Consider the following 20,728-nt stretch of genomic DNA (forward strand, 5'->3'; position numbering starts at 1 on the left):
TCACCTCATTCTAAAATAAACAAAACCAGGATCCTAAACATGCGCCTATTAAATCAGCACGCTGGCTGGATGGCTGCTTTTAGATGCAACATTTACATGTAATTATCTTCTTATATAATTAAGTGCATTCAGTTAACAAGCATCTTGCTAACAGGCCACGCTGCTTCCCCCCCCCCCCCCAAACGAGCGGCGGGCGGGCAGCACACAACGCTGAGTGAGGGAGTAATTAACGCTCAGCATGCCAGTGTTAATGGAAGTGATCTGAAAAAAGACAACAAAAAAGAGAGGGAGGGAGAGAGAGAGGGAGAGAGAGAGAGAGCGAGAGAGAGAGAGAGAGGGAGAGATGCAGTTTGAAAGGGGGAACATCTCAAACAGACTGCACACTGACATTTTAATAGACTAGGAAATGGAAATTAATCTCAAATTCAAACTAAACTCTTTTACATTTATTCCAGTGAAACAGCCTGAACTGGTTCTTTTAGGTGAGTATTTCCATTTTGGTGCATCTGTTTTTGTTTTTGTGTGTGTGTGTATGTGTGTGTATGGTGTATAAATGACTTTGCAGATTGAAACGTCAAAATAAACACAAAATGAAGTCCAAAGTCCACACTTCTGTCCAGTAAAGAGTTAATATTATGATGCATTATAAACACGGAGGGAGAAAAAACCTGGAACTCATTTTTGCTTGAAAGTCTTCACAATATTTGACGCCAGAATGATCATTTATTACAAACTCTCCAAAAGTACACAAGCAAGCTTATTTACAACTTAAACACAGACTAATACTTCTTCTGTGAACACTGTTTAGATAGAAGAAGAACTTTGAATGCAGGACTGTGAGTGTTTATTTGTAGTAAGAACTTTTACTCATGGGATTTAATTTAATGCAAAATAATGACTCATTGATAAGAGGGAATGTTGACTATGCAGGAAGTGTGTGTGTGTGTGTGTTTGTGTGTGTGTGTGTGTGTGTGTGTGTGTGTGTGTGTGTGTGTGTGTGTGTGTGTGTGTGTGTGATAACTGGAGACACGTATGCATCCAGAGGAACACGGCGGCCCAGGTCGGGTCCAGCTCATCCCTGGCTCCTCTCCTCCCGGGTTCAGCCCCTCCCCTCCCTTTGATTCCAGGCTGCATACCCATGAGCTCATCGCGCCCGAGGCCACCGGGGGACAAGAGAAGAGACTTTGTCACACACTCCACGCTGCCATATCACTTACTCACCTGTCTGGGAGAAACGTATAGACAGGTGAGGAGTGTAGCACTGATCATTATATCACTCAACCAACAGGTACACAGGTAGAGAGGACGAGGCGGAGGACTTTACTGCTCCAGGTTTTCATTTAGATTCTATTTCATTTAGATCTATTCCCTTCTCCTGATGTAGCAAATAGAATCACTGCTTTGGGTGTGAAGTCAATATAACAGAGCATCTTTAACTCCCACTGATGTCCAGAAACCCAAACAAACACACACTCTCCTTCTCTCTCTCTCTCTCTCTCCCTCTCTCTCTCTCTCTCCCCCCGCCTGCAGCTTCACGCCAACAACAATGCAGAGCACCTTTTACACGTCACGTCAAAACCGCAGTCCTTTCAGCCGTCGCCCTGCCCTGTCAACCCGTCACAACCCCAACACATGACCTCCCGGCTCCACACGCCAAATCCCAAATAGCCCCAAAGTCAACACCATTGTTCTGCTAATATGGGCCTTCAAGAGCGCCCAGGTGGAACCCACAATACAAGTGGGCCAGCGAGGGTTCAAACAGCCACAGCTGAACGACTGCCAAAGTTCCTCGCGCCCGCACCGACTGCAGCGGCTACACGCTGAAATTATGATACAAACTATGTGTGAGTGAGTAAAGAACATTGAAGTCCCTTTGTGCCGCTGCTTTCTATTGAATTCAATAAACACTTATGCACTCTAAAGGACTTAAGCTGAAGAAGGGACAATGGCTCCCCTCAGAACACGACACCAGGCCTTTAACAATACTCAAATACTTTATCCTCTAAAGACTAATTGATGTTATTCGCCTTTTGATAATCCAGACCCGGGCAGACGTAATAGTAAAGTATATACGCGCCGCTTTTGATGGGCCGTAACCCGAGTAACTGGAGTACAAAGCGGGAGAGACACCAAAAATACTCCGTTTTTGGTTGCTTATCACCAAAGCTGCGCTCGTTTGTGTTTTCAGGGCAACAAGAGTGTAATTTGAATAGGGACAGACTTTAAAAGGGAAATCGCCGCCGCCGCGCGCTTAGAGGAGTTGGAACCATCAGCCGCTGGCCTGTGAGCATATTGGTTATTGATATTCTCTCTCTGTGTCACACACACTGCATCTGGTCTCTGAACACAAGAGCTGAAAAAGCCCTCAGAGCTCCGGGTGAAACAAATACATTTGCACTTTTTTTTTTCTCCTCTGGCAGCGGCGGCTGGCAGGTGGAACTGTGTGACTGCAGCTGATAACTTGGCTCCAGTGCCATCTACTGGTGACAGGCGGCGCCGGGGCTCAGACCACACTGGAGGAGGACGCAGACCACAGGAAAGGTTTCAGACGCTCACATTTTAAAAAGGGGCCACTTGTTTCCAAAGACAAACGTGGATTTTTCTGTTTTATTCACGTTTAGTCGTTGAGTCGTCGTCTCTGCAAACTCAGCCACAGAGCGACGGGTCGGAGGGTGAATAGAGCGACTACCACCAGGGACACACAGAGGGGAGGGGGGAGGGAGGGGAGAAGAATGACAAAAGGGAGATAAACTTTGGACTGAACTGCTCACGAGCCTCTGGGGAGCCGGAGAACTTTAAACTTCACCAAACCACAGGACACACAAAGCAGCGATTAAAAGGCCTTTGACTGGAGACGACGCGACTAATGGAGGACAGAGACGCACCTGCTGCTACAAAGTATGAGACAGTTCATGCTCTGTGTGTGTATAACAACACCTGCATCGCTCCAGACGATGCTGTAAGAGACATAATCTTTATCTGCTTATATTTCCTTCCTGCTCTAAAGTTTCTCTGTATCGTCTCTGGATCTAAGAGCAGCAAACGTTTCCTCCTCAGTGTCCAGAGATCTGCAGCTCATCACCGAGCAGCACAATGAAATGGGACGTTAAAGGCAGCGATGACATCATGCCTGCAGGACAAATATAGATCATGTTTATCTTTAACAGCAGCTTCATTAGTGACCTGGGAGTTAGTGATCTCCTCTTCTCTCCTCCATCGCCATCTTGGTCTCATCTTCACAATGTTGCTTCTTGTTCCACACACACGTTCATTCTAACAGGCTGGATGTTGTGAGTCTTTGTGTTTGTGTGCGTTTTCTGTGCTGGATTACTGAAATGGATGCACATCGATTAACAATTGAGCAGAGAAAAGAGATTATTATGAAATGTAAAATACAGAAATTGATGAGGGAGGAAAACAAAAGATAGAATGCAATCTGTGTTCCACTCGCTGTTTTTTGGTTGCACACCTTCCTCCCCCTCCTCTTCCTCCTCCTCCCCCCACAGACCCTTGGGAAGCAGCACTCCAAGGTCTTTCATTTGAGCGTATTATGCCCCCGTATCTCTGCTCATTTTTCACTCCTATTGCATTAAGTATTGATATTGATTTCTTGTAAATGGTGGCGAAATGGATGGCTCGCACTTTTTTGTGTTATTGTTCTGCGGCACTTGTAGGTAATTTATTACGGCTGAGGGTCCGGAGAGGCCTCCCAGACGAGTGTCCCCCCTTTCTCTCTCTCTCTCTCTCTCTCTCTCTCTCTCTCTTCCCTGATGGAGCGTGCCAACCTCACTAACAGAACACAGAACCCACAGAAAGAGCACTCGGCAGGAGATCCGAGCGTGAAGAAAGCGTAGCAAGCCTGCGTTTGGACCACATGCACATACATGCACGCCGTATGTCTCTCTCTCTCTCTCTCTCTCTCTCTCTCTCTCTCTCTGCAGACATAAGAGGGTCCCCTCTGAAAACACAGGGCGATAAAATGGAAAACGCCAACTTCACAGGCATTCCTCAATCTACACACAGGAGTTGTGCAGTGAGGAACTATTTTATTCCTCCTTTCCTGCCGTTTTTGAATATTATCATTCTTTTTTAGTGCTGTTGCAGCACTTGTACTTGTGAAATCCATTCCCAGGTTTGTGATGAAGCGTGGCCTTCTTGACAAACTGGAGTGGTTTACTTGCATTGTCATCCTGGCCAATTTCTTTTCCCCGCCGCCGCCGCGGCCCCAGCAGCCTATTTGCATTTCAATAGCCTCTCTGTCCGCCTCTATATTGCCTGATATTATGTCTGCCTTGTATGAATTCGAATTCAATGTCTGCATCTACAGCTGTTCCACTCCCAAGCAGTCCTCGTAAAAAAAAAAAAAAGGTGAAACACGTGGAACGAGGCCTGTAAGCAGCAGGCATTGATGTAAAGCAAAGAAAACACATTAGAGAGGGAGACGTGTTGGATTCCATTTGATATCAAAGTCTGTTTACATGCATGTTCACCTTTAACCTCAACTCTCACAGAATAAGCAACATTATGATGTCATCCATAATCTGAGAACTGAGATCACATGTAGGCCCGCCAGTTTGGGATGATTGTTATTATTTGCTAGTTTTAGCGATTTGGTCGCATTATAGCAGAGAGTCTTCTCTACAGCAACACACACACACACACACACGCACACACACACACACACACACACACACACACAGTTACGGCTCAGCTGAGGCCACGATAAGGCGCTGCGGTACAACCGATACGTCCTGTTTACCGTCTTCTGTCACCACAACACCAGCGCTCGGCCACAAACCCCGACTGGTGCCACAGTGTCGGACATCGCCAGTCACATGACCCTCGCCAGAGTCCCGCAGACGTCCCTCAGGTCTCCCAGAATGCCCTGCTCTCCAGCCCAGCCTCTCTCTCTCTCCCTCTCTCCCTCTCTCTCTGCATATATGGGATGTCAGAGGGCCACGGGCAGTTACTGTTAAAACCTGGAGGGTTTACTGGAAAATCTGCTTTTAAAAGATATAAAGCACCAATGTCTGATGAATCTCTGTTCTCTGGATATTAGAGAGAACATGTAAAGCAGACTCAGATCAGTTGAGCCGCACATCCTGTTCTCCCTCCAGCAAACATGTGACGCGTGTTTCACCTTGAGACCAAAGCTGCAAACCTTCCCTCCAGAGGAGCCAGAAGGTTGTTGTGTTTGCCGGCTGATTCCGGAGCAGCTGTGAACAAGCGAACAAGCATGCGGCTCGTCTCCTCTGGACACGGAGCATAAAGGCATGTTAGCACCGCTCCTCTTAACGTTAACCTCTGCCAAATGCAGCTTCTGTTCAGAAACAATTAATGCCAAACAGTGTTGGGGTGCTTGGGCAGGCTAACAGCTGTGTTTGGGCCACTTGTTGTGCCTCCAGCTCAGATAATTACAGCAATCCAAAAGCAGAGCGGCCGCTCGGGGAGTTTAATAATGTACAAGTAGTCGCTATCTCTTTATAGATCATGTTACTGCAGCACTCACTGACGTGTAATTTAGATCAATCAAAAAATATGGCAGAGCTATGAAACCAGTGCCTTTGATAACAGTTGGCAGGTAGTAGTCACCCCTCCTCCCTCCCTCCCCTCCTCCTCCTCCCCTCCTCTCTCTCTCTCTGTTGTCGAAGCATCTGATGTAAAAAGCTTCATTCCAGCCTCCATCAAGGGGCCTGCTGTGCGAGGACGTGTAACCCAGGCAACAGATACATAAAGCATCATGGGACTTGATTTAATTTGTCTAAATGGGAGCTGGAGTATCTTGGTTCTCAGTTCGAATGTCCCTGTTAACCACCACTACAATGTAATGGGCTCCTCAACTTGGAGCTGCTGATTGTGTCCTGCCGTTACAGGACTTTCTCTGGGTGTACGTGTGCGTGTGTGTGTGTATGCACGGATCCACACACACACACACACACACACACACGCGCGCTCATATTTATCTGTACATTCCCATATGCTTCATTGGCTGACAGATCAAACCTTACGCTGCTTTGTCTCCTTGGCGTTCCCACCGCTCGGCCTGTAAACAGATTTCGGGGTCAGAGTTTTAACTGTAGGCTAAAGCGTCTTCTTCGTTCTGCCTTTCTCTGTCAGGAACGTCGCTACAGGTCAGGCTTTGTTGTGCGATCTGAGCTCCTTTTGGTTGATTAGTTTCATACCTAAGCTCCCATTTGAAGGAGCGTTTGAACCGAGTGATACCAGGTATCGTTTTCGGCCTCTGCGTGGGCGGCTCATCGCCTCTGGCTCGTCTTAAACTATCCCAACTATCCGAGCGGCTTCCTCTCCTTGTCCTACTTATAACTTCCACTCTCCTCCTCCTCCTCCTCCTCCTCCTCCTCCTCTTCCCTTTCAACCCACGGGTCTTTGTTTTAAATGGCAATTCATCCCGCTCCTCTGCTCGGGCCGCGTTAAACATCAATTTCCTCGCCGAGCACACATTACGACCCAATAGAAGGAATAAAATCTCAGCCATTTATTGTGCCACTCCCTCCTCCCGTCCTGTCCACCGCCGGCGACCCCTCATCAAAGCGCCGCACATCCCACAAACACGGGGAGCAGGCAACACAACACAACAACGCCGACGCCATTCGACTTCCTCCCCCCCCCCACCCCTCCTTAAGTCGTTTTATACTTACTGCAAAACACTAACGATTTCAAGGGCCTTTGAATTCCTCCAAGAGCCACCGGGTGTATAAAACATGCATGAGGTGTTCAGTAAACAATGCCCAATGGTCTTATTCCTTTTAAATAAAACTATTTCCATGAGATGTAAGAGAGGCTTTAATATTGCCTTAAATATTAAAAGAGAGAACTGAGCCTCATCAATTTTTCATTTATTGGGCGGCATGTAAGGAGTCATCAATCTCCAAAGAAATTACTGACATTTTCATTTCAAATAAAAAAGGGTACACTTTATCCAGCAGTAATAGGGATTGCCACTCTGACTCGGGCTGCGGCTAAATGGCTTCTGGAGCGCTGCTGGAAATGAGAAGAATTTTCTCTTTTTTTGTTTTCCCAGCAGCCTCGTGATTTCACGCCACGTCCACGCCGACAAAGGCGCGACCGGACGGCTAAATAAAACATTAAAGGCAAACCTGCTTATCTGCTTTTAAAGGGGGGGAAACGCAGCTCATTACCAATCGATAGCAGCAGGCTAACGAGCGCAAGAGTCCGGTGAAGTAATAAGCACCTGGTTTGTTTGGTGGCGTTCGCTCGTATTGATACGCCCCAGACGTCTGAACTCCTGCTTTGATTCGGTGGCTGTTATGATGTATTGTTATAAATGTCTCCATCATTACTGCGTCTCTCCGCCTGGGTGCCTTTAGGCTTGAAGGTTTGTAATTACTGCACGATAAACAAATGGTTTGGGTAATGGGGGGGAAAAGGGTCCAAGGGGCCTACAGGCAGGCAGGCAGGGGGGGGGGGGGGATTACAGCCAGGGGAGCCCCACACTTCACCCCCCAAAAAAACCCCTCAAACCCGGCCCTCCGCTCGCCCTCGCTCCCCCGGCGGAATCACCCCGGCTGAATTATTAACGGGCGGGCGGTGTTGATACATCATCAGCCGTGTACGTACGGTGCAGAGAGGGAAAATAAGGGTTACAGTAGGATCAGATTTATAACGTAAGCTAGACATGTGCTGCTAATTCACCCTGACACCGCTGTCACTTCCTGCTCCGTGAATAATCGTCCCGCAGAAGAAGAGAGCGTGTGTTTCTGCGTGGCCTCACCGCCAGCCGCTCCTTGCTCCCCAGCACCTATAATGGATGAATATTTGTTTATAATTTTTGTACACAAGTCTGCCGTTGTCAGTCGGCGGCTCACCCTGCGTGCCGCCGTCTCATTTGCATAGGGAGATTGAGACGCCGCAAGCGTAACGAGCTCGGCCGGCGCGTCGGTGATGGAGGACGCTGATGAATAGAGCCTCTCGCCGCCGTGGCACCTTTGTAAATGTTTGATTAGTTTTGAATGGATTACTGTTAGATTATCGGGTTTGGGGCCCAAACCCAGACACGGTGAGACGGCCCCCTTACGGGCGTCCCGTGACAGGATGGCGGCGGCGGCGTGACGGAGGGAGGAGGGCGGAGGCCGCGATTGTTTATGCCGAGGTGTCAGGGTGTTTGATAATGCTGTTGCTTCCCGGGAATATTTGGGATGTTCATGGAGGCGGCAGCAGGCCGTACGTCAGAACTGTGTCTGTAGTTTCTGTAAATTGAATTCAAATCTTAATCCTCAGCGTTGGGAGCTTACAGTATTCCGGCATTCCAGGGATATTTAACGGCTTGGTGGGAATCTCATCGCCAGACTGCTATAAATTTTCCGAGGCTGCTGCAGGACGCTGTTACATTGCTTGTGTGGCAATCAGGCTGGTGATTATACGGATAATGAAACATGCGTCTCCTCCAGGTGTCTGCCTCCATCTCTGCCTCCACCCCTCTCTCTCTCTCTCTCTCTCTCTCTCTCACACTCTCTCTCTCCCTCTCTCTCTCTCCCTCTCTGTTTAGAGCCGCTGATGGATGGGGTGGAACTATTAGCGGGAGCAGTGGCCCATCAGTTCCGAGGGCCTATTACGCGGCGGCGTTGGATGGTGGATAGAGCGGCGGCGGCGGCGGCGGCGGCGGGCGTGCAGCAGACACGGCGTTGTAGCGGCATTGAAGCTGAACCCCCCACCAAACCTCCTCTGCCACCCCTGCTCGCTCTCTCATTCTCCCTCTTGACAGCGCCGCCATTGTGCTCCGCTCCCCCTCAATCTGTTTAGCTTCCTGTTGTGACCTTTCATACAGTCAAATATATTAGCGAGCGCCGCACTCTCATTAAAACAGTGCATTAACCAAAAGACTCTTTGGAGGCTAAATGACAGCCGAAGGAACTGAAAGCTAATAGCCGTGGGCAGTTGGGGAAACTTAACTCATGAATCAGAGCGCTAATGCTGGAGCGGCGAGCCTGGAGCGCTGTAAGCGTATGGCACAATCTCCATCGGCCCCCCGCCCTCCCTCCCTCCCTCTCTCCCTCTCTCCCTCCCTCTCTCGCCCCCTTTTTTCTCCTTTCCCTCTCTAACTGCTACTTATGTCTCATATTCGCCATCTATGTTCGCATTCCACTTCTCCTTGACACATTTATTCTTTTCCCTCCCTCGCTCCCTCGTCATCCTCGCCCCGTCCCGCTATCTTATTTGTTCGCTCCGTTCTCCGTTCCATTTCACTCGCTGTTCCCCCCATTGTGGCGCCCGTCGGCCCCATCATTCCTACTTTCTCTCGCAGTTCTTTTCGCCCGCGCTCTCTCGTGCTCTTATGTTCTGCCCTCCTTGTTTTCAGAGCCAAGGGAACGGGGAGAGAAAAAAGAAAGAGTTGGAGCAAGAGAGACGAGAGACGAGAGAGAGAGAGGGAGAGAGAGAGGGAGAGAGAGACTAAAAGCTCATTACTTTCCCCCTGATGGGAGAAAATGAGTGAGGGGGCAATAATAAAGCTTGAATTTTTCAATACTGTTAAAAATGGGGCTCTGACAGCTCACCGCCAGTGCAGCGGACAGGCGCAGACAACGCATGGTGAGCCACCGAATTAGCAATACCATACATCATAAAATCTAATTAAATCAAGGAGCAGAATCAAATTAGTTTTCTGTGACTCAAAGCGCCCGCCACTAAATGAACTGGAGAGGAGGGGATTAAATAATTCACAGTGAGGGATTTTGCATTTATACAAAAATTGTGCACTTAATTGTCCGTGCTATATTACAGATTTGGCCTTATGTTAACAATGAGCCTAAAGCAGCCTCACTGCAGCGCGTCAGGGCCTACATGGTCGACAAGGCTTCAGACTGAGGGGGCGTGAGAGGCGGAGCAGCCACCGGCTCGGATGGTACGGGATACGGTGGAGCGCAGGGGTCGGGAGGTTATGCTGATGACACACACACACTCACACACACACAGGGGTTGGTGTTAAAGTGAGGTTAAGTAGACGTGAATATGAGGCGGGAGATGAAGATTTGGATTCTTCTGCTAGTTAATGTTGCGTTTTGGGTTTTGGTTCTGAGGTGAAGCCCACAGGTGGAGCGTGAAACTGAAGTTCTGTCATGAGAATGGAGCGCGCTTGTTACGCTCAGCTCCCCCCCCCCCCCTCCCCCCTCCTCTATCTCTCTCTCTCCCTCCCTCCCTCGCTCGCCCTCCTGCACCCTCTCCCTCTCTCCATCTCTTCCCCTGCCTGGCATCAAAACAGCACAACTTTATTATAGTCGCTGTCAATACTGTAATAATAGAAGTGCGCGGCGGGGAGAGACTACCATATTACACTTTTAACGAGAATATAGCAGATGCACATTGAGTGAATATTGAGTTTTAAAACTTGTCGGCGTGTGATTTGTGGCCTTGTCAGTGCAAATATTTTTCAATGTCACGCTCGCGAGCCGCGGCTGTCACTTCGGCGGTCAGCTGGGACGGGGGTGGGGGGGGCGGGGAGAACACAATGATCTGGCCCTTAATGGAGAACCGCTGGGACTGGCACGGAGGTGATGAAGCACTGTTTAGTTTGCGGCTGCCATATTTCTGCTGGGGGGACGCTATTATAAAACACAGTGTTATTTTGTCAGATTTCAATCATGAGCTGGGTTATTTGTCACCTGCTGTCATGTTGCCGGGGCAAGTCAGTCTGACGGTGAAATATGAGCCGTCCCAACACCAACAACCCCCCCCTCACCCCCATACACACACGCACATACACACACACACACACACATATACACACACACACGCCCGGAGACGAGTTTTCTTCGGTCTCAAGGTAAAATTCAAAACGATCCATTGTTCCACCTTTTTTTCATATTTACATCACGGAAAAGTCACAAAAAACCCCAAAAGTTTGATTTTATAGTCACAGCAGATGATTTTTGTTGTTTCGTCTTCCTGCCACCTTTAGCACCTAAAAACACCAAAAAACAAGATGAAGCAGATGATTTACTCTTTCCTGTTATCACTGCTAACTCGATTAGCTTCCAGACGGATCAGAGGAAATAAGACTTTGCTATATTAAGACATCTGCAAGGTGAATCAGGAGTGTGAATGGAGTGAATGGAGTATCAAGCACCCACACACACCCACACACCAGGAGACCCCGGGGGGCCTGCGTGACATTTGCTTGCTGGCTCTTAGGTGAACCTTTTGCACGAACATCCCTCAGCTTTGATCACACACTGTGGCGATGCACCAGTGGACCTCTGTGTTCACGATCACACGTCTGTTCGCACCAACATGGATCCTCTTTGTGTAGAACCGAGTACAAACAGGTACAAAGTGATTTCATAAAGTTCACAAGTCAGTCAGTTCCGTTTGATGATCATTCCTCCGCCGCTCTCTTACTCCTGACTGACGCCGTTTAATTTTCCCTCTGAGCGGTTACATCTCCTGCGTCCGCCGCTCAGACGTCGGGCCAGAAGCCGACGCTCGCACTTTGATTATTGACATTGAAATGTGTTTAGCAGTTTGCTGTCTGTATCAGCGAGTCAGACACCCCTCACTGGCTTCATTTGAGAATCAGATCGCTTTTATTTCCTCGTTGCCCTTGTGTTTGAACGTCATGGCCTCTACCCAAACACAGAGCAGGTGTAAGGCTGGGATATTGCTTTCAATTTATGCCAAATGAAGAATCGTCTGCTGCTCCATTACACCAGGATGTTTGTAGATGTTATTGATGCCAAACTATCTGCCGCTGGATAAATATGCGACTGCTGCTGATTGAGAGACAGAGGTGACATTGTGTGTGTGCCCTTCCTCGTCCCTGCATGAAGGTGTGTGAGGTGTGTGTGGTGTGTGAGGCCTTCAGCTTCTGCCACTTCACTGAAACATGGGAAAAACTTCTTACCCTGCTTTTGTCACCTCTGTGTGTTTCCATTCCTCCCTGCATTCATGGACACAGGGATCGTATGCGCAGACGTACATAAACGCATAGTAGAGAGAACACACACACACACACACACACACACACACACACACACACACACACACACACACAGACACACACACAGACGCACACAACAACCATTAGCTCTGGCTGACACGATAGCCATTAGCACAGCGTTTCTAGTTGTGTGTGTTCCATTCCAAAAGAAGAATCATTTACATAATGTGTGTTTTCCCCAAACGGTGTGAACAGCCGTCACTCTGTGTAGGTTTCCTGCTGGCAAATGTTTCAAACTGACCTTGGGAAGCGTTCCATCTGCAAACGATACGCAGTTACTTTCATAATGGGGCTTTTACCTGTTTTTGTGTATACGTGCGCGCCGGTGAGCCTGTGTGTGTGTGTGTGTTTGTGTGTGTGTGTGTGTGTGTGTGTGTGTCTACAGCTGATGACTCTGTGCCAGCCGGACGGCTTTTATACGTATTAATATTAATATGTGCCTGAGCTGAAGCCCATCACACCGCTGCCCCGTGGCGCAGAGTGTCCGAGGGCGGCCATTATCATCCCTGTCTGACTGCGGGTGAACCTGGAGGAAAGTAAGACGGCGACGCAGGCGACCGTGCGGGGGTCAAACAGGCTAACAGGCTAATTCAGCTCAAACCACCGCCGGCATGGAGGATTCTGTAAAATGCAGCACGTTGACGTTCATCTATTTGTACTGCAATTTTACATGTAGAATACTTATTGGAAGAGCCTTATGGATATGCACTTAAGGCCCACACACACACACGCGCACACACACACACACACACACACACACACTCTGTATATTTGTTTTTCGCAGCAACAAGCCTTTACTTTTTTGTTAGAAATTGCAATATAGACTTTTTTCACCAAGAACAAAGTACAAGGAATTCTATGATGTAACTGTTTCACTATTAAAACACAACATACACAAAAATATACAAAATGTACTTAAAAGGGAACAGAAAGAGATGTGTAAATTAAATAAAATTAAATAAAATTAAATAAAATCAAATAAAATTAAATAAAATTAAATAAAATTAAATTATTAGGTGACTGTGTGTCCCTTTTTTGTTGCTGTTGTTATGGTAACAGCATAAACTTTTGTCTCTGAATTAAAAACAAATACAGATATTTTTAATCAAAACATACAAAGACATGTAGAAGCTTCTCTGTGCTCCTTAAATGTACATAAATATTGATTTCTATATCATCTGCTGCTGCTGTAATATTAAAAAACTTCCTTGACCCTGGCGGTTGTGCGTTTAGGACTTTTAAGTGTTTAATCCTTGAACAATTGTATTTTTCTCTAACTAAGTCGGCCTGCAGGTCCTGAGGGCAGTATTGATGATGACGTTAACCATGTCCCAAAGAAATCAATCAATGGCATATTAAATGTATATGTCTGGGAGCTTGTCTGTGCGGCGCTCTGGGGCGACTCTCCAATAGCCTGTCAACGCTTTATTGCCTTTTACGCCGGATCCAACAATGCATTGTTTCCATGAAAATATGCCTGGATATATCAAAGAGCCGTGACATCAGAGCGGCAGAAACCCAGGACGCCAAAACACTCTTTTCTCCAAGCACCCACGCTCTCAGAAACACACCCCCCGCGCTCAGAAACACACACCCCGCCACACACCAAAATAGATGAATTTTGCCTCAACAAAGGCTGTATGGTAATTAAATGTAAGATAAGGCCATTCAGAATGCCCAAGACTGTGCCAGGCAAATATCCTGATCAGCTTAAAATCAACCAAGTGGGACAGAATAACAAAAATCCAAATTGGTTGGTCTAGATCAGGTTGATAGGGGCTTTCAATATAACACACAACAATGGCTCAAATGAATGGGAATCAAATTATAAGAGCTGTGATATGGCATGAAACTGCATGGGGGAATTCAAGCACAATCACTTTTCAATGTGGCTTTCAATATTGCAGCCAATCCTTGCACGATTCATATCCGATCACAAATAATGTTTATCACCCTCATATCTCTCTCCCTAATGGAAAAGGCCTAGTGTTGGGGTTTAAGGAGTGCATTCATTTTTAATGAGGTCTGGGCATTGGCCAGAATGAAATGAACAGGCGGAGAGTTTGGGGCCATAGCAGGAAGGACTGGCAGTAAAATGTCGATCCATTTCGGCTCATTTGACCAGGTTATGTGCCGCCATAAGTTGCTAAGTTGTTTACTACAGCCCAGCTGCATTTTCACTGTAATGTGTCGAAGCTTTTACACTTTTTTTTCTTAAGGGAGGAACTTTCAGAAGGCCAGACTGTGTCAAACAAGATGGAATACTTTAGGGGAACACACAAGGAGTGATGTCGCCGAGTGCTGGCAAATTGAATTCAATTATCTACTGGTGAGATCAACGCCTACTGGTCCATAAGTGTTCATTAGTAACAGATTCAACCTGATTCCTACAAGCTCAGAGGTCTGGAGGTCTGCAGGATGTAGACGTTCTACATGACGTCACCTGATTCTCAACCAATGCAATCATCCGACACTTAAAGCCAATCTACAGCGCTTGAACCAAAGAATTCTCCTCAGTGTTTATGAGTTCAGGAGGACCATCAAATTTCATGTAAAATAAGCTCTCATGCAGGAGGAGACACTCATATTTTATGTCTAATTCTGGAGGAGAAGATGTATTTCCTGCCTCCTCAGGAAGCTGCGATTGGTGTGTGACTGCGCGCCGTGATGAGATCACTTGGCGGGGATGAGGATAAAATGTCGCTTAGGATAATGTGATTGCCCTTAAGGTACAAGGGAGGTGAATTATATTCCCTGATTTATAATCTGAAAATTAAAGACTCACTCATTTTCTAATTTAATTCCATCTCCAATGGAACAATGTTCACTCTGAGCCAAATTGGCGAATAATGTTACTAATTCAGATGCAGATGTAATTTCTATTCGGGGGGCTGCGGCGGGCGGTGATGAACGAGTCCCGGATGGATCGTTGCCACTCCTATCTCCCCGTCTCCACAATTCCCCAGCAGTTGTGATAATAACCTGAGCAATAAAGGCGGGAGGGAGGGGGAGAGGGAGAGGGAGAGGGAGAGGGAGAGGGAGAGGGAGAGGCAGTGCGGCCCTGCTCCTCTACTCGCACCCCAAGTCATCTGATACTTCACCTAATAGTATTTCTGTCCTTTCCTGCGTCACTCTCGTCTCAGGGCGGATGACATCGCTCTCTCCCGCACAGGAAAACACCGCTCGGCCTGTATTATCGACGCAAAACTGCATTAACACGGCGCTTCTTAATAACCTGCATAATTACTGCTGCCTCGTGCAATACAAAAAAGTCATTGCAATAAATCTGCTATTAAACAGTTGATTGAATGCAGGGTAAATGTCAAGGTAATTATGAGGCAGCGAGGGTTAAAAGCAACGTTAAATCCTCCCGCAGAGTGGTGACATTCAGGCGGCGGAGGAGGAAGAGACGGAGAGGAGAGAGGAGAGAGGAGAGAGGAGAGGGCCCCGAGTTTATAAATGTATCAGCCGCTACCAGTCTAACAGCTCCTCGCGTGTCACCGGCCATTTATTTATGCCGGCGAGCCATTTGAGATATGACCTCGCCACGACTGGTTTCCTCCTGCACGCTAATGGCTCCATTAAGGACAGAATTCATCATGTAAAATATCAGGGTGACACAAACACCGTCACTCTGCACGGCTGGAGTTCTGCCTCGGTTGACCCAGCTGGGGAGGGGACACACACGAGGGGGAGGGGGCCCTAAAGGGGGGACAGAACCTCGTCTTTCTCATCCTAGTGCAGGAAATGAATGCGGGCTTGAGTACACCCTGCTTCTTCTTCTTCTTCTTCTTCTTCTTCTTCTTCTTCTTCTTCTTCTTCTTCTTCTGAGGGGAAGCGTCCATCTCTGCGTCAACCATCCATGCAGATGCCTCAGTGGAAGCATTTAGCAGGGGCCCGCCGGAGGTCAGGGTCATTTACTCGCCGCTCCGCCTTGGTGGAGGAGTGGAGTGGAGTGGTGGGTGGTATGGCGGCCCAGCTGAGTGATGGGAGCGGGGGGGGGGCGTGTCGTGTCGTGTGCCTCCTCTTCAGAGCTTAATGATCTGCAGAGCATAATGACCCCCCTCCTCCTCCTCCTCCTCCTCCTCCTCCAGCCTCTGCTCACTTCACAAATAACATGAAAGAAAGGATTTTTTCAGCTTTTTCTTCTCGCCGTTTTGTTCGCCCTCTCACCTGTTAGCTACCACCGCCCCCCGTCACCCCCCCTCCCTGCCCTGCCCCCCCCCCACTGCCCCCCGCCACTGTACACGCCAAGGCGCCGTGACAAAAAGCCAATAGAGTTTGCTGCCAAGGCTCGGAGCTCTGAGAGGGATAACTGGCGCAGAAGGTTAAAGCAACAATGTGCTCGGATCCCATTGAGCTACTCCTTCTGTGTGGACGGCGTGTGTCTGCGCGCGTGTGTGTGTGTGACGAAATCTGTGTGTATGTAAGGTGTCAAGGGTTGTTAAAATGTATATGCTGGGAAAGAAACACCTGTTCACTTCCATCCCACTAATGAGGCCTTCATTTGACTTAAATAGGAGCTGAGCGACGCTTGAAGACTTTCAGACACGTTCTGTTGTGTTTAGCGAATCGTGAAGGAATAAAAAAAAAAAACACACACACACACAAGCGTCACAATTATCTGGGTACAAATGGTGATTATTTGCTTTTTCACCTTGAAATGAAAGCGCGTCTGGGGTTTCTTTGGGATTATAAATGACTTTCTCTTGCAATTTCTGGGCGAGTGCTTGTGCAGAGGAGGGCGACATGGCGGCGCTGAGAGGAGGTGTGATATCCTCCTCGCTCGCCGAGCCATAATGGAGCCTTGTTTGAAAATGACAGGTGTACGAATGAGGCCCTCTCTTTTCCTAAGTACGGCAAACCGCGCTCATTCACCGTGCTTTGTTTTTAGCGTAATAGGCCCATTTACAAAATGTCGGCGAAATTAATGTGGGACAAATGCGGCGGTAACCGGGCCAACTAATTTTTGCTCATTCAACTTGAATTATTAATAGGTGAGAAATATACCATATGCTTCCAGAGGAGCGGCATACATTCATTTTATACAGAATTGCCGCTGTTTTGTGAAAAGTATAAGTAGCTTAACTGCTCTTTTCAAAAGGGGGTGACTTATATGGAGGCCTTAATGATGTATAAATCAGCTGTGTAATTACGCTTCCAGCTGCTGCCTTGGGCCGAGCTGAAGCTATAGGCCCTCGGCACCCTCGGCACCCTCGGCACCCTTAGAACCCGGGGCTGGAGCCTTCATCACCTCCATCCTTTTTAATCAAGCCGCATTAGTTTGCTCTCTTCGGATCACGTTATTATGAGAGAGAGAGGAGAGAGAGAGAGAGAGAGAGAGAGAGAGAGAGAGAGAGAGAGAGAGAGAGAGACAGGGGGAGAAGGAGAGAGAGAGAAGGAGAGAGGGGGGGAAGAGAGAGAAGGAGAGAGAGAAGGAGAGAGGGGGAGAGAGAGGGGGGGGAAGGAGAGAGAGGGAGAGAGGGAGAGTTCACACAGCTGAACATGGCTCTTCAAGTGTAAATGTGTGTGTGTGTGTGTGTGTGTGTGTGTGTGTGTGTGTGTGTGTGTGTGTGCGTGTGTGTGTGTGTGTGTGTGTGTGCGCGTGTGTGTGTGCGTGTGGATCTGTACGTTTATCCGCCGGCGTAAACATAAACCCAACTTTTCTGTGTTAAATCTCTCAGCTGTAATCCGTTGTGATCTCTCTAAATGTATTAAAGGTCCAAACCCAAACAGAGTGAGAGCAGATCAAATGTAATGTGATATTCTGAAGCTTCACTGCTCTGCTGGGTTTGAAGCTCACTGTCATAACACATTTAGTGACAGAAACACTGTTGCCTCCTGGTGAAGAGATGGGGCGCCACCTAGTGCACACAGGCTGCAACAGCTGGCTCTCTGTCTGTCTGCTGAGGGTCAGAGGCACGCTTCAATCATCTCAACTCAAACAGCGGCATAGTTCTTCATCAGTTCATCTTCAGCAGCCTGCGGGATGAAACGGCTGCAGGTCAGAGACAGCTTCACTCTGTGCTTTACACTCAGCTTCACTCCGAGCTTCACCCTCAGCTTCACTCTGAGCTTCCTGGGTATCACAGATTCCTGCCTCACACTGTAAACGATTCCCGGGCCAAACAAACGGAGTGTGTGTGTGTGTGTGTATGCAAAGCCCCGTGGTCAGTGTGTCGGGGGAGAAGGAGCCATGGAAAGCTTTTATCAGTGAACATTGACATGATAGAACAATGTGACATGATGGGATTGTTCCCCTTCTGCTGGATCCTGTGGGCGTGATGTCAGGTTTGTGTTCTAATGTTAGCTTTGTTTTCTTGCAGCCCTTTGTTGGATCAGATGGTGAATCAGTTATTATTTCCATATGCTCAAGAATGAGACATCGCAATATCATTTTCATGCAAATGAGTCCTGCATAACTATCTCACATTACACACACTGTTCCTATAATTGAACCATGTGTTTGTGGGATCAGGATCAATCAGAGTTTCACCATTTTTGGAGTTTTTTTTCCCCTGGACGTCTTAATAGGAAACAGAGTGAAGTCGTGTTGGGATTAATGAGCAAACATCATGTTAATTGCCACATCAAACAAACAAACGGATCCTAATTAGCAGAAGGTTCCAGCTCGGTGCGAAGAGGAGGCAGAGTGGCTGCTGCTGCCTGTGGACGCCACCTTTGTCTGCCTTCATTAACGGGTCAAACCACAGACAGGGACGACGAACACACACCTGCTGCTCTCAGGGGATGAATGGAAACTTGAATCTAATATCTCTGTCATGTGGCTCTGAACCACGTGTGTGTCTGTTTGTGTTGCATTTTAAGAAAAGGAAGAGAGAGAGGGGGAGAGAGAGAGAGAAAGAGAGAGAAAGAGAGAGAGAGGAAGGCCTGCCGCTGTCAAATTTAAGTCTCTATACTGAGGAATGTCCATATTTAAGACATAAGTGATGCATAGAGTTGTTTGACAAAACATCTGCATGAACTGGAGTCAAATAAGAGCGAGAACGCGACCATGAAGAAGAAGAAAAGAGGCCTGATGTCATTATTTGTCTCTCAACTTACATGAAAGAGCTCAGACTGAAAATCAAAATTAGATTGCTGAAATTTTCTTTGTCAAATGCATACACGCGCGCACACACACACACACACACACACACACACACACACACACACACATTTTCCAGGCGCGCAAAAACACGCTGCTCCATCTTGAAATGCTAATTTATGATTAGCATCATTATGCAGTAGTGTAATTTCACAAAAGCCTTCCCACTGTGGCACACAAAAGACTCATTCACTGCCAGAGCCGCTCGGCGAGGGGAAGAATTATGGCACGCAGATGAATTCATTCATGTGGGAAAGGATTTATTCGATAATTATAGACTTTCACAGTTTTAATGCCACTTAATGAGGAGCTTGCATAGTGTGATTCCTACTTGGGCTGATGAATGGATGTTGGTTTTTATTCTGGTGTTTTTTGTTTGGCTCTATACAACATCTGTTAGCCTTTCTGTGCTGAAAAGCAGCCGAGGCCCCGAACCCGATCCGTCTCCGTGTTTTACAAGAAGTCAGAATAATCAGACGGGTTATGTATGAGGTTTTGCTTTAGGTATGAAGTATAAACACAAGATGCCTTCACTGTCACTCCTCTGTCTGTAATATTACTACATTATCGTCTTACTTTCCACCTTAGGTTATTTACCTGTGTGCTTTTGTTTACCCCGGCAACCAGCTGGCCGTAAACACCGCCGCTCTCTGACAGCCGTGTTTACGTCCCGCCGGCCTTAATGCTTCATCGCCATGTTGTTGCTCAGGGCTAATTAAGTTGCCAGAGTTTAATTGCCCGATCGTCAGCGGTTACCAGAGAGGCGTCGCTGCCCCTCCCGCCTCCGTACTTTTTAACATACTATATTTATAATGACTAACAATTACAGCAAGGGCCCTTTAGCCGGGGATAGCAGGAGTGAAAGCTGCCGGCGCTAATGAAAAGCTGTAATCACTCCACCCACAGCAGTGATTAGGAGCACATTATGGGTCAGCTGAGGGTCTGGCAGTTATGTGCATTAAGATAAATAACACAGGCGAGCGTGAAGGAGTGACATATGTATCTGTGATCCTACCCATAATTCATCTGGGTAATGACGTTCACTCTTCAGATGTCCTGACGTTGAGGGTCGTCTGTACTCGTTTCAGCTTCTCACTGACGTGTGTAAGTTTGCACAGCTAAAACTTAAACGTCACGGCCGCTCCTCGCACCTCGGTGGCCAGGACGACATATTTTAATTTGAAAATTCTCTGCCTGCAGGCTAAAGATCGCGTCCCATCATTCCCTCATTCCTTCTCTCTCTCTCTCTCTCTCTCTCTCTCCCTCTCTCTCTCTCTTCCTTTCACTCCCTCGCTCTCTCGGGTTGCTCGGTCTGGGGGCCCCGTTGGAATGCCGCGTCTTCTTTGATCAAGTCTTCATTATCTGTCCCCTCACAAAGCTTTGTGCGGCCTGATGCAGAGGTGGCCTGGGCGAGGAAGAGGCCTCTCTCTCTCTCTCTCTCTCTCTTTCTCTCTCTCTCCGCACTCACTCAGAACCCAAACAATCCAGGCATCCCCCGCCTCCGATAATGAGAAGCATCCCCATCCTCCGCGATCCCTAGGCAGCCTGCAGCAGGAGGAATGCTCGGCCCCTGTCACTCACAGCATTGCTCAGGGCCATAAGCACTTCATTAAGTGGCTGACTGACCGCTGAGCTGTATCAATTAGGGG

This window comes from Genypterus blacodes, unplaced genomic scaffold (assembly GCF_046128005.1).
Source record: "Genypterus blacodes isolate CSIRO-AG114 ecotype Tasmania unplaced genomic scaffold, CSIRO-AGI_Gbla_v1 ptg000020l_1, whole genome shotgun sequence".
NCBI classification, from domain to species: Eukaryota; Metazoa; Chordata; class Actinopteri; order Ophidiiformes; family Ophidiidae; genus Genypterus; species Genypterus blacodes.